Source organism: Moschus berezovskii, chromosome 8, assembly GCF_049115385.1.
Source record: "Moschus berezovskii isolate FMDL1 chromosome 8, NW_MosBer_1.0, whole genome shotgun sequence".
In the NCBI taxonomy this organism is placed as follows: domain Eukaryota; kingdom Metazoa; phylum Chordata; class Mammalia; order Artiodactyla; family Moschidae; genus Moschus; species Moschus berezovskii.
Genome location: NC_142467.1, coordinates 31954539 through 31968940, shown reverse-complemented (window position 1 = coordinate 31968940; position 14402 = coordinate 31954539).

Sequence of the window (14402 nt, the reverse complement as noted above, 5' to 3'; positions counted from 1 at the left end):
ATATGTGATTTCATTTCAAGCTTGATTGTTTTTTTCTTATGACAATATCATTCCTCTTAAAGCATGTTGATATAGGAATAGGATGATGGGAGAGTTTGAACAGGATCTGCAGGTCTAAGTCAGATAAAAATGCAAGTTTATTAGGTGTTTTAGTGAGAGTGAGGAATTAAAGACAGAGGATGGGGATGGTAACTATAGGAAGAAATTTGAAAGAAGAGATACTGCTTGGATTAGGCCCTATCACCAAGCTGCTCTGAGCTTAAATCGCTTTACTTGTCCAGGGTCCAAAGTAGAGGGCTGCCAGTAAGACTGGAGCTGGGTGACAAGAGGGCTTAGAGCTCAGCAGGCAAGGCTTGTCTGCAAGCCTTAGGTGTTACAGGGGAGAGGCTGTTCTCTTTAGTTATAAAGGATTGACAGATTATATAAAATGTAATTCCTGTTGAATTCAAGTACCAGTACAAAAACAGTACCAGTTTCTGATAATCAGCCTCAATTGATATTGAGTGCACAGGTGGGCCTCTTTCTCTTTTCTTTTTTTTTTAATGATTTATTACTGTCAGAGAAGAATGGTAATAAACCATTTCAGTGTATTTCCTTCAAAAAGTGGAGCTACTGCTGGTTTGTTTTTAAAACAAATAGTTAATTCAAAACTAACAGAATTCTCCTTTTTTAAAAAAGCTGGTAGTTGCTTATTTACTTCGTTTCAAAGGTTTTTTTTTTTTTTAATTCAGTCTCCCTAGCAACAGAGACATCTGTCTCTATTCTCTTAGTCATTAAAGCCAAAGAAAGTAGCTGCTTCAAAAATAATAAAGGCAATTTCTATGAATTGGGTAACTGTTAATTGTTGCCAAGAAATCTTAGTGAGATAATGAGGCATGCAGCAATTGACAAAGATCTTTTCATTGATGTATGAGCTTCTAGCTAGCCCATGGTGGTTAGCTAATATATACAGTACCATCGATGAGGTATTGTGTGATTCACTATGTAACACAAATAGAGAAATGATCTTTACTCTTTCTAATTTCTTTCAGAAGTATGCCTTGCTGTGATTTTTCTGATTGCTTAGTAACTAATCATACCTTGGGATTCCAGGGAATATATTTGCCCATTATATTTCATGAAAGTAGAAAGGTTTGAAGCATTCACAATGCAGATCAATGCGACTTACAGTATAGTAGTTGGTAGTGGTGTTAAAACACAATATACTTCTTATTTGAGTTGTAGATTCTGCAAAACCATTTGAGTGAAAATACTTAAAATTGCACTCGATTCTAAAATGTATATTGGCATTTGTGCTAAAACTGTTTGCAGGCCGTTTATAATGAAACCCCAATCACCCTCTACAATAGCTTCACTAATAAACACAAAACAGTTTTTCAATGCTTTCTGCTTTCCCAGCAGCCAAGGAAGCAAATTATATTAAGTCAGTATCTTTTATTATTGGCCCTGTGTTTGGCACATGCCTAGATGTATGTGAAACTACTGTTAAATGGGTAATAACAGGAGAAAACCAACCATATAAAATCAGCTTTTTGTAATTTTTTTAAAATCAGGAAATATGCTTCCGATAACCAGATGTGGAATAGCTCATTGCATTATTGGCCCCATAGGCCTATTTTAGCTTCTTTAAAGAGGGTGGGAAGGTGATTACAAAGAAGAAGTGTAAAAAAATGCTGAATCTAGTTTCAAAATTAGGATGTTTATAAAATTTACATATGCATGGATAAATATCAAGGCAAATACTATGAATATTCAGTGTATATCAATTTTAGCAGAAATTTGAATAAGAATTTTGCTTTTGTTATGGCTTGTTGTAGTACACCTAGTATGGATAAAAAATAGAGGAACTGAAACATGTTTTAAACTCACAGTGACATTTGGTTCATGTCATAATCTAGGAATATGTACTTTGTACATCCTACAGGTAATTAAGGCATTGATGATTAGAAATTAGATGAGATCTTGGAATAAAAATATAGGCATAGTTAGGTAAATCTTTTTGGTGAAGAGATAATTTTTGAAGTATTTTCTTTTAAAAAATCCTCTCAATACAGATATTTCTAGTATATGCTTCTGAATATAAATGAATAAAAGACATTACTTTTATAAATTACAATTTTTGTCTGCATAATTTTGCGCTGTTAAGGTGACAAACTGTTAATTTCCTTTCAAGATGCCTCTAATAGAATGAAAGTAGAAGGAATTTTTCTAACAACCGAATAGAAATAGACTTGAATAGCTGTTGGTGACTTTTTATCGAAAGTTTAAAAAATTCAGTGTCAAGAAAATTTTGGCACTTGATGTAACATAGTCTGGAGGATCTCAAAGTTACAGTCCTGGCTTTGTTGATCAAGTTTTACCATATTGTCTATCAGCGTGTCACTTAACAGCAGGTACAGGACTTGAAATGAATATTGTCTCAAACAAGGGCCACATATGGAATTTGTCTCTTTCTCTAAATAATGGATTGGGGAACTGTGGCCTATGGATGAAATGGCCCCACTGCTTGTTCTGAAATGGTATGTGAACTAAGAATTATTTTTACATTTCTAAATAATTGCAAAAATTTAAAGGAAAATATTTTGTAATGTGAAAATTATATAAGTTAAAATGTCCTGTTTAGAAATAAGATTTTATTGGCATATAGCACCCCCACTGATTTACATATGGTCTGTGACTGCTCCATGCTACAGTGTCAGAGTTGAGAAGTTTATGACAAAGATGTTCTGACCCAGAAAGCCTGAAATACTATCTGCCCCTTTCTGCAAAAGTTTTTTGACACTCACTTTGCATTTAGGTTATGGTGTCAGGGAGAATATTTTAAAATGTGACACACAATATTTTCGATAATTAATACATGCAGCTAACATGTAAAATGCACCTTCTTGTGTCAGGGATTTGTGCTAAGTATTTTGTGTGTCTGATTCCTTTGAATTTCTATAACAACCCTATGATGTAGACACTGGAATTTTTCCCATTTTAGAGATGAGAAAACACAAGATTTGTTTTCTTTCTACAGGAAAAGTTTTGCCGAAGATAACAAAAATAAAGTAGTGAAGCTAGGGTCTACGACTAGATTTGTTTGAGGGCAAAAACCCGTATTTTAACAACTGCAGTATTGTCGTTTCTGAGTATGAGCCCTTCCAAATCAAAGAGAAAAAGACAAACAGTTCACTAGAAAAGCAAATGAAATGAGTAGACATGTTCTCAGGGAAGAAATACAAATACCTTCTTTCCTACACAGCTATTAATTTGGGGGTGAAGACGAGAGGAATTACTGAAGCCTTTTCTTGTTTTCTGACTTGGAGTATTAAGTTTGGATTTCTTTCCCCCTCAAACTGGTAAATAATTCAGTGGGGTGTCCAGAGTTTCAGAAACATGGCCTTCAGCTCCCTACCCAGGTGTTTCCACTGCCTAAAGCTTAATCATGCTAGCTAGAAAATATGGGAGAAGTAAATTCCTCTAGTGTATTATCTATGAAAGAGAATTCACTGGGAGAAAAAAAAAGTTGTTATGACAAGGAGAAAGAATGCTCCAGGAAGGTGTTGACTCAATTCTGTGGTGTTAGGAAAACCATTTAACCTGAATTCACTTTAATAACCTAGGATTCCATGGACCCAAATGCTCATGGGGCGATTCTAAAGGTCTTATACCACTTCTTAATTTACTCCTTTTCTCTGATCCTGTGTTTTGTGCCAGATAGTCTTTTTATGAGCTAGGATTCTAATTTGTAAGCAACCTTCCCTTATGGCTCAGCTGGTTAAGAATCCACCTGCAATGCAGGAGACCTAGGTTTGATTCCTGGGTTGGGAAGATCTTCTGGAGAAGGAAAAGGCTACCCACTCCAGTATTCTGGCTTGGAGAATTCCATGGGGTTGCAAAGAGTCAGACACAACTGAGTGACTTTCACTTTCACTTGAAGCAGAGAAGGAATTTACTGGAAGAAAGTCAGGTAGCTTGAAGAATCATAAGGAATCCAGGAGGGCAAAATTGAGAAAGGAGACACAAACAGATGATCTGGCAACAAGAGACACAATATAGACATGATTGAAGAGTTGGACTGAATGGGACATGATTCTGAATGCTACTACTTGGATCAACTTTGAATCTGTCCCTTCACCTTTGTGTCTTTCATAAAAATTCACAGTTACAAATAGGAAGAGTCAATGGCCCAAGTCTTAGATTGTGTTCATTATCTCATGCGCCAGATGTAGGTAGAAAGGAGCATGTGGACTTCTTCAGCTTCCAGAGGGAGAGGAAGAAGCTTTGAATATGGTGTAGACCAAATATAAGAGAATTTATCACTATATTTAGTGAAGGACTAAAATGAAAAGATGATTTTCATACAATAGTTCTTTGATGACTCAGAGTTACCAAAGTGCTGTGATATCTTTGGAAAGCATAGCCAAGAGATTGCTCACTGACCCAGTGGATGATGAGAAGTACTCTCTGATATATTTTCAAGAGTAGGGAATTGTGACACTGGAGCTGAGCTTCAGAGGGTGAATAAGAATGTGCCTGTGGCAGGGAGAAGGCAGTGCACTGTGGCAGGCTAATGTCACACACTAGTAATTACAAAAATAAAAATGCTACTAATTTAATGGCATGTTTAAAGTTTTAAACTTCATCCAAAATGAAGACTTCCTATTTTATATATATTACAACTTTATAGGGGTATAATTGATATACAGACTGCACCTATTGAGAGTGTACAATTTGAAGGGTTTTAACATAGGTATACTCCCATGAAACCATCATCACAATTAATTCCATCACCTTAAAGCTTTTCTTGTGCCTTTTTGTAATCCACCCCTACCTCCACCCCCATTTACAGGAAACCACTGTCACTGTATATGTTTAAATTTTCTAGGATTTTGTATGAATGGAATCAGTCAATACATATTACTTTTGGGTGTGTGGGACCTGGTTTCCTTCATTCAGTGGGAGGAGATTCACCCATGATATTGTGTGAATCAGTAACTTAAAACTTTTTCATTGCTCTTTATAATTCCAACCAAAGAAATCAAACATGAGGCTTCATCACTTGTCACTAAGTTTTTAGATTTGTTGATACAGTCCATTGAGAGTGAATCACAAAATTTCTTCAAAACAGATCGTTTTGAAATGGTTCCATTAAAGATTGTGCTACTTGAATGAGTTGCCAGGAGAAGCGCTGGGTAAATTCACTACTGGTTGGTTTTCTTATCACTTTGAGTCAGGAAGCCAAATCTAATCAACAGGCTAGGACAGTCCTTGTAAACCTCAGCTTCTGTGATTTAAAATCAGGTAAGTCTGTGTATTTCTAGGGAGGAAAATGAAATTTCCCTGTAAAATGAAATATTCTTGGAATGTACCAGTGAAGTTAAGTTATTGAACCTATATATAGATTCAACAAACATTTCATGGGTTTCTAATATGTGCCAGGTACTGAGCACAGAGATGCAGAAATGATGAAGCATGGTGCCCCGGAAGTTCTAACATAAAAGGGGTACAGGTTTCAGAAAGGTACATTATATATGTCATTTTTCAAACTGCTATTTACTGAGCATCTGTTATATGCCAGGTCTTAGCTGGACTTTGTGGAAATGGCCACCTCCCTTCAATCACAGAACTTACTTTCTAGTAGAAGAGACAGATGATAGTAATTAAGCACATAAGTAAGCCATGTTGATATAGATGATGAGAAATTTTATGATGAAATAAGTAGTATAGTGAGGTAGCAATTTAGGGAAGCCATCTTACAGAAAGAAATCATTGGCAGCTTTGCTGAGGATTAGTTGGGGCAAGAACATTCTAGGAGGCACAGAGAATCAGAAGCACAGAGACTGACGTGGGTTTTCTGATTAATGAAACACAACTGAAGGGAATTTGGCAGGAGAAAGTGAAGCGGTTAAGAGTGCCTTGAAGTAAAGATAGAGCTGTATGTAGAGGAAGATCCTGTGAGATTTTATCAGCCATATTTAAGAGTTTGGGGTTTTATTTTATTAAATGAATCAGGGCACCCCTGGAGAAATTTAAATGATCTGACCTTTTTTTCCCCACTATTTTTTAATTTTATTTTAAAAATGAGGTCAAAGTAGCACAATAAAATTAACAAATCAGGATCATACAATAAAATGAATAGATCTTAAATGTGCAGATAGAGTTTTGCAAAAGTTGAACGTAACTACTGTATAACCACCACCATCCAAAAGAAGATACAGGGTATTTCAGTCCAAGAAACTTCCCTTGTGGTCCTTTCTGATTTACTTTAAAAAGATCAATGCTGAAAATATTCACAGGGGTTTCACCTCCTTGTTGATATCTGATTTGCATTCTTAGTTCTCTCTCCTGAATCATAAGACTTATAAAGAATCATTCCCTTTTTTTTTTTCTGGCCCCAATTATTTTCTTACCACAGACCTTATCTTCCGATCATTCTCTTTCAGACTTTCTTAGGTACTTTGTTTTCAAGGTTGCTGCCTTGTGAGATTTTGGTCTCTCCTCCACTTGTCCAAATTCAATGAGTCTTACAAGTCTCTGCACATCCTACCATTTCATAAATCCTGAAGCCCGTGATTAGTCCATTTCAGACAGATCGGTGTTCTCTGAACACTGACAGTGTTTCTCAGCTACTCCACATTGAGTTTTTATTCATGGTATCTAGTCAAGGGGTAAAGAGACCTATATGGTAGTAATGAGAATTAATATACTCAATGATTTAGAAAAAGTGATCATGATAATAATACAGAAAGGAGAGGTGGGTCAATTCTACCTCAATGAAGCCTTATGATTTTTAAAGGGAAAGTCTTATGCAACATATATAGACCTGGCCCCAAACACCTTGCAGCATTAGTTTGGTAAAACTACTGAAACTATTTGGTTTTTCTCTTTATCTTGCACTGAGTTGTTTTTGTCTGTGATCTACTCAGCCAGTCATGAAGGCTTACACACTCCAGAGAACACTGGATGCCTTTCTGCCGGGTTCAGACTTCACTGTCTGCTGCCTTGTCATCCATCTAAATGCTAACTAATGCCTTTTTTTTTTTTTTTTGAGAAAGTCAAACGCTCAAGGAATTGGCTTGTCGATTGTGGGTGTTTGCTTGTGCTAGTCCTGTGGCCTACTAAGGTAATGGATCTGCAGGATTTGCTTATTTTAAAGATGATTTGATTGAATGTGTTCTGTGTGGGTTGATGTGTTAAAAATTCAGGGTGTTATTTACAAAGAATTGCAGAGAAAACAAGGGCAAGTGGGGCCTCAGCCAAGATTTTGTTCCTTATCCATGCTGCCATCACAAATATTTAATTGGCATCAAGGTAAATATTCAAAGGTTAATGTAACATGCTGTTAATGGATAAAGAAGGTGTGTGGTCCTTCCTGCCTCACTTTGCTCATGGAATATAATTATCAGCACAGGGATGGTCAGATGTGGAAGCTTTGCATCATCTTTGGCATTCACCTGTGGGTAGCATACATTAGAAATGGCAATAGTTATGATCCATTTTGTGTATTTGTGCATTAGTCACAATCCGTTGTTCACATTTCCATGTGTTTAAGATCCAACATCAGTGAATTAGATAGTACTTTTTGGCAGCAAGACAACGATGCTGAAGATTTATATGTTTACTCTTAAGTAGAGTTGGATTTATTTCTAAAGCAAGCCCCATCTTTGACATTTATTGGGGGGATAAAAAGACCCATTCTTCAAGTTCTTTTTCATGGTATGTACTTTTCTTTTTCATGATTCTCAGATGACAGACTTAGAGAAGTGCCTGGCATACAATAAGTGCTCGATAAGTATAGCCCGGAACTAATATTTTCATGCTTCTCCAGGTGATTACTTGTTTTGTCATGGAGAGTCGTCTTTGTGTAAATTATTTCTAATTTTTGTTCCTGTTGTGGCTGCAGTGACAATAATATAATAATATTTGAATGATATTACTTATCATAGAAATAATCTCATGCCAATTTTTTTATTGTTTCCTCTTTAAAAGTTATCTTAGTCATAGAATTCCATTCCAAGAAAACCAATTATGCTAAAATATATTACTTTTACATGGTCATCATCTGGGAATTGAATGTAGAGTTACCTTAGGCTATTATTTCTGCTCCAGTGCATTATTTTTAAAACGTTTAGCAAGAATCATGATAAATAACATTTAGAACTGAGAGTATTTGATCTGATGGACCCCGTGACATTTAAGTGCAAGTCCCACAAATGATGTGTTAATAGAAGAGAGTGGTTCTAATCAGATAATCACTTATGTCTTTGCTTCTTGTTTCTAATTGGGGTTTTCCATTTATGTATTAATGATAAAAGAGAGTTGCTTTTGGATGGTCAGGAAGTCTTACACCTCTTTAAAATTAATATTTATATTAATTCAAAAGCATTGAAATTTGAGATTTGTGCTTGCTTGCATGAGTGGGCCATTTACCCTGACAAAGCATCAGCCAGCTCCTCACCCATTGGTTATTCCAGCCTGGCTCTCATCTCTCTCAGAGAGGGTCCTCCCTATTGTTTCTGCCTGTTTTCTTATTAAAGAAGCGATTAACAGCTATTAAATGCATATTAGAACCCAACTGAGACTTTATTTGAGTTGAAAAGAGAAAACTTGAAAACATACTGAGAAAAAGAGAAACGCCTCCAGGAGGGAATGGTCAGTTTAGAAGCATTATGTCTAAAGCACATTGTTTCTTAGACTCAGTTTCCATGCCCTGGGAAAGTTATTCTATCCATAGATACAAACCAAAGTGATGTGATGATTGAAAATAACATTATATTGATAAGTATGGCTTTTTCTATCCTGAATCAGCTAAGTGGAGTCACTAGTGCTGCTGGCTCTCTAACCACGTCTATGTGGCTATTCTGCAATAGAATGGCATGAAAGTGAAAGTGTTACTTGCTCGGTTGTGTCTGATTCTTTGTGACCCCGTGGACTGTAGCCCACCAGGCTGCTCTGTCCATGGAATTCTCCAGGCAAGAATACTGGAGTGGGTTGCCATGTCCTTCTCCAGGGGATCTTCCCAATCCAGGGATCGAACCCAGGTCTCCTGCATTGCAGGCAGATTCTTTACTGTTTGGGCTACCCAGGAAGCCCAGAGCATCACATAGGAGCTTGTTGTAATAGACTCCTGGTCCATAGCAGGACTTCCCTACTGACTCAGATGGTAAAAAATCTGTCTGCAATTCAGGAGACCTGGGTTCAATTCCTGGGTCAGGAAGATCCCCTGGAGAAGGGAATGGCTACATACTCTAGTATTCTTGCATGCGGAGTCTCATGAGCAGAAGAGCCTGGCAGGCTACAGTCCTTGAGGTCACAAAAATTTGGACACAATTGAGCAACTAACACTAGTCAGGCCTCAGGGCCCAAAGATCTGCTTCTTTAGGCCTTTTCTAAAATGTCTGTGTGACAGATTCCATTGCCAAAAATATGCCTTTTGCCTTTATTAATACAAAATCTTTTAAGAGTGAAAAGTGTGGGATGTGGACCCTGGCCAGTTGGCTTTGTACCCCTAGCTCCACCATCACTTGCTCCAGTTACCTGGCCTCTTTGTTTCCTTTTGTGTGTGTGTGTGTGTGTGTGTGTGTGTGTGTGTGGTATATGTATGTATATGGGCTTCCCTGGCTCAGCTAGTAAAGAATCCACCTACAATGCAGAAGACCCTGGTTCAATTCCTTGGTCGGGAAGTTCTCCTGGAGAAGGGATAGGCTAGCCACTCCGGTATTCTTGGGCTTCCCTGGTGGTTCAGAAGGTAAAGAATCCACCTGAAGTGCAGGAGATCTGGGTTTGATCCCTGGGTTGGGAAGATCCCCTGGAGGAGGGCATGGCAACGCACTCCACTATTCTTGCCTGGAAAATCCCATGGACTGAGGAGCCTGGAAGGGTGTAGTCTATGGGGTTACAAAGAATCAGACACAACTCAGTGACTGAACAGCAACAATATATGTATGTGTGTATTTTGGCTGCATCAGGCCTTAGTTGCGTCATGTGAAATCTTTTGGTGCAGTGCCAAACTCTCTAGCTGCGGTGCACAAGCTCAGTACTTGTGTGGTGGGCTTAGTTGCTCTGCAGAATATGGGATTTTAGTTCCCTGACCAGGGATTGAACCCAGATTCCCTGCATTGCAAGGTGGATTCTTAACCACTGGACCCCCAGGGAAGTCCCTGGCCTCTCTGTTTCTTATTTGTAATGTGAGAGGTACAAGAGTTTGACCTCTTAGGATTGTTGGGTCTTGGGTGAGACAGTCCCTCTACACCACTTTGCACAGTGCTTGGTAGGGCTTCCCTGGTGGCTCAGCAGGTAAAGAATCTGCCTACAATGCAGGAGACCTGGGTTCAATCCCTGCGTTGGGAAGATCCCCTGGCTACCTACTCCAGAGTATTCTGACCTGGAGAATTCCAGGGACTGTATAGTCTATGGGGTCGCAAAGAGTCAGACATGACTGAGCGACTTCACTTCTCTCCACAGTGCTTGGTAAGTATCAAATGTGCTGCTAGGTGTTAATTGTGGCTCTTATTATACTAATATAGTTATTATTGTTTTATTACAGAAGTAATAATGGTTATATTGATGCCTGTCATGGATGTATAGCATAATCATACCAATAGAAACCTCATAAACTTTTGAAGCATAGAAGTAACTACCTCTGTAGCTCTCTCACAAAGAAAATTAAAAAAAAAAAAGCAGAGATGAATGGGTTTTCTGCATTGGGGCTCTTCATTTCAGCAGCTTTCAGGAGAGATGCTGTAGGTGATGACCTATCAAAAGCCGCCTCAAGGGCAGGTGACCAACTCAGGGTGAACCCTGCTGTCTTGTTCTTTGGCTGAACCATATGGCAGATTTCTGCACATTTCTTCACCCTTCAGTACCTTCACCTTTGCCAATGGTTGTGGCCAAAACCTGTGTGCAGCCTTCCACCCCCTCACACCTGCATACTGAAGGTCTTTCATCCAACCATTTAAAACATGCCCATCACATCTCCCCAGGTAAAGATGGCCTTGTGCTTTCACTTGTGTACATTTCCAGCCAAGTTCCCACACACTGGGTTTCTGGCAATTAGAGGGTTTTAATTACAGCTATTAGACAGAGCGTCTGAGCGAATGACAGTGTTTGGCCTCTGGTCGCCTAGCAGAAACTGGTAAAGGGGTAGGCATAGTTAGAGATGGTGTGTGATTGGCTCCTGCTGTTTGGATTCCAGTGGTACCTGGCCATGAAGGGGGTGTGACACAGTGATGCTGTGTCTCTTCTGGTCTCAAGACACCCTCCATTTTCACCTGGAGCACACTGTTCCATTTCCAGTTACCGTAAGTCAGTTGTAATGGCCTCCAAAGTCACCGTTTCTGTCCTTGCTGGTAGAGAGCTTTTACTTTTCTTGAGGCCACAGTTTGGAAAACTGAGAGGGTCTTTCAAAATTATCTTGATAAATGCTTTGAAGACTCTGTTCCGTTGCTTTAATAGTTAAATATTTTCCTTTTTCTCCACATAAGGAAAACGTCTCTCTTTCTTGCTGTCTCCCTTGCTCCTGCCACGTTCTCATAACATACACGGTGCCTGAGAATCAACTTCTCAGTTGTTTTTTTTTTCCTTTGGCAACAAAGTGAGTTTTTCCTTTAAAATTATAAAATGCTTCCCTTGTATATCTGTTATAAACAGCAATCCAGAGAATTAATTCAGGCTATTTTCAGACCTATTTCAAACATTTTGATGACTCAGAATCTGAATCAGAGCAAATAGAACACGATCTAAATACTACAAGGTGACACAAATTCAACACGAAAAGGAAAGTATTAAAAAGGCAGTAATTACAGTTATTCATCTTTAATTAGTTTATATTGAGAAAAGGAATGCTGAAGTTCTGGAGACATATGTTTAGGTATCAGTTGCATCATTTTTAAAATGTATGATCCCAGGAAAATAAAAATAACTGAAATTTATCGACCCTGTAACCAAACTACAGAGATTCTCTCTCCTTGCTTAAAAATTTAGATACCCTTCTAAAATTTAATGTTAATGAATTCAGGATTTATATTATATTCTTCACAGTTATCAGTAATATAATAATTATTCTACCTTAATTCTAGTAACTTTTTTGGCTTTGTTTGGTGTGTAGAAAAAATATATGGTGTAATTCCTGCCTTCAAGGTGCCTCTGGTCTAATTCAAGGAAGAAGATGAACATAAAACTAATGTGGAATTGTTTATTTGCCTGTTCAGTAATTACTTATGGAATACCAACTATGTTCCAGACAGGATTATGTATGACCAAACTGAGTCTTAAATAAGTAGTGAGTTTTACATAGTATCCCTTGCTGGGAGATTGTATTTTCCAAAGACAGAGGCAAGAGGGACATCCCCTATTCCACATGCTTTTCTGCAGTGTGGCCTTGCCACTCCTTCAGGAAAAAGTCAAGTCTATTTCCCATCCCCTGAATTAGGGAGGGTCTTAGTGACTCACTTGTAAGCAGTGGACTTCTGAGGCTAGGTCAGCAAAGGTCAGGTAGATTTCACCTGGATCTTTCACCCAGGACTTTTGGAAACTTGCCCTCTTAGAACCCAGCTGCCATGCTGTGAGACCTCAGGCCACGTGAAGTGGTGCTGTGTGGATGCTCTGACTTCAGCCGTTAGGTCATCTGAATCCAAGAGTAAGACTGAAGTGAAGGTGATTTCAGACCCAGACCACAGTTTTCCCAGTGGAGACCCCAGACATCATGAAAAAGAGGCAATCCAACCCCCATGCCCTGTTCAAAATCTTGACCCGAAGAATATGATGTTTTACACCACTAAGGTTGATTCACTCTTGCCAATATTTTATGATAAAGTTTGGAGCAAAACAGAGATCAGTAAAAGAGATGCTACTTGTGTGACTCATAATAATAATAAACTGATAAAATTCCCATTTATTGCTTGCTGTGTGCCGTATTTTGTGACCTAATGTTTATATAACCCTCACCAGGACCCCAAGTTTGGCACCATTGCACTTCTGACTTTGTTGATGAGGGAACTAAAGCAAAGGGGGTGAAATAATGCATTTATATAGTAAGTGAAGGAAGAGGATGTGGAGCTCCTTTGCTTAACTACTTAGGTAGATGATGTATCTAAAATGGGCTAAAATGGTTCAGTCTAGCTTTGGCATGTGAGTTCAGACAGTATCACTCTGAAGTGGGGTGGTTTTAGACTTTCTAAGGTTTAGTGGGAAGATAAATTTTATAATAAGTATGTGAGATTTAGATAAGCAGAAAGAAGAGGAGGGGCAGGTGTTGAATGTGGAAGTAAGCAAGGGAACAGAGATAGAACTACAGAAAGAATTCATGCGTCTGTGGATGGAGAACAAACCAGTTAGAAGAAAAGCTGAGAAAGAGGATGGTGCAAGGTGTTGGATGGGGCTGGGTGTTGGATGGGCTTAGAGATCTCTGGGATATTTGATCTGGGAGGAAAATGTCTGGATTAATAGCTCATTGAAAGGTTATCCTAGCAACACTATGGGGACTGAACCAGCCTGAAGGGAGTGGGCAAATACTAGAAAATTAAAGAGCTGAGATATTGTTTAGTCAGATTAAAGGGTAATAGGAAGGTGGCACAATGATGAAATGAAGGACAAATCTAGAGAAATCGCTAAGAAAGAAATGACAGAGTTTAGTAATAGATTGAATATAGGGTTGAAAGAATAGGAAGTGCTGAAATGGTTTCTAGCCAATGAAGTCTGAAGTGTGATAAAAATCTCTTCCATCAAGTACTGCCAGAAATAATTACTGCTACAGAAGGCCAATAAAGTCATTAGCATTAGAAGTGCAAGACTCGGGTACTGAAAAAGTTGACAAAGCTTACACAATAATAATAGTGTAATCTGTTATGATTTTATTGCCTTGTATCTGAAAGGTTTCACTTTTCTGTATTTGACAAACAACTATACTATTTGATTGATGCTCATTATGACAGCAAGTTAGGTCTGAGGAACAACTAGCTGTCCCGTATCCCAAGGATGTAAGTGAATTATCTAAAGCTTGAATTCCTAGTTCAAGATCCTATGATAGATAAGAGCTCATCATGGATCTAAGTTCTTTAACTCACAATCCACTGCTATTTCTATTTATAAAATTTATTTTTTGATAGATCTTGAACTTGGATAGATAATTTTTTTTATTCTCAGAAGCTGAGGAACACAAATATTCTCAGTAATCCATACATTTACAATATTATAGTTTCTGGCTTAGAGGACCCGCCTTGCACATAAGCCCGCATTATATATGTGAACTTGGATTACTGGGTAAGTGAAATTTTGAATAAGACTCATTCTGTCTATGGATTGTATTCAGGGAATTTAAAAAGTTATAAATATCTAGTTTTCAAATTTTGTTTAATCAGAGCAGAAGCCTAGGAATCACTTTAGTTCTCAACATTTTATTTTTTGTTGTTGTTGTTCAG